Here is a 765-nt window from a genome sequence, read left to right as displayed (position 1 = left end):
ACTTATACCCGCTGCACATCCACCAGAAAAAAGAAAAGAAAGAAAGAAAAGAGAAAAAAGAAAAGAAAAACTGCCGCTACGCCCATGACTTGATTGTAAAGTATGCTTTGCCCAATGACTTGTGATTTTGACCTCATGTATTTGCCCATGCCGCTTTGATAGTTGACCCAATTTCCACCACTATATCCCACCGAGAAGAAAAGAGAAAAAGAGAAAAAAGAGAAAAAAAGAAAGATGATTATTTTTATTGTTGTTGATTGATGTTTGAATTTTAAATTTTGATAAGCCCCTATACGTCCTCCTACCATGACCAAGAGAAAAAAGAAAAGAAAAGAAGAAAATGAGATAAAAGAAAAAGAAGAAATAAAAAGCCCCTTAAACAGGAGTAATTTTGAGTTTTATAAGTAGTGTTCCAATAATATATTGATTTGATTTGTATTGATTGATTTTTGAATTGATTTGTTGTGCCCACCCCGTACCCTACTACTTATTGTTGTTTGTTTGATGCCGCCACCTGCATCCCGCCACAAGAGAAAAAAGAGAAAGAAGAGAAAAGAAGAAAAGAAAAGAAATATGAACATGGTTAAATTGAAGAGAAAAGAAGAAAAAGAAGGGAACAGAAAAGAAAGATGATTTTTTTATAAGAGTTTTATTATTAATTTTATTTGGTATTATATTGTACATTATTAATTACTCCCCACACTACCGTCTCCATCCTCCAAACTTCATGCTGCCTTGACGCCCTTGCTACTCCCCTCGGAAAAC

The sequence above is a fragment of the Melampsora larici-populina genome, assembly GCF_000204055.1.
Source record: "Melampsora larici-populina 98AG31 unplaced genomic scaffold MELLAscaffold_14, whole genome shotgun sequence".
NCBI classification, from domain to species: Eukaryota; Fungi; Basidiomycota; class Pucciniomycetes; order Pucciniales; family Melampsoraceae; genus Melampsora; species Melampsora laricis-populina.
This window is presented reverse-complemented; position numbering follows the sequence as displayed.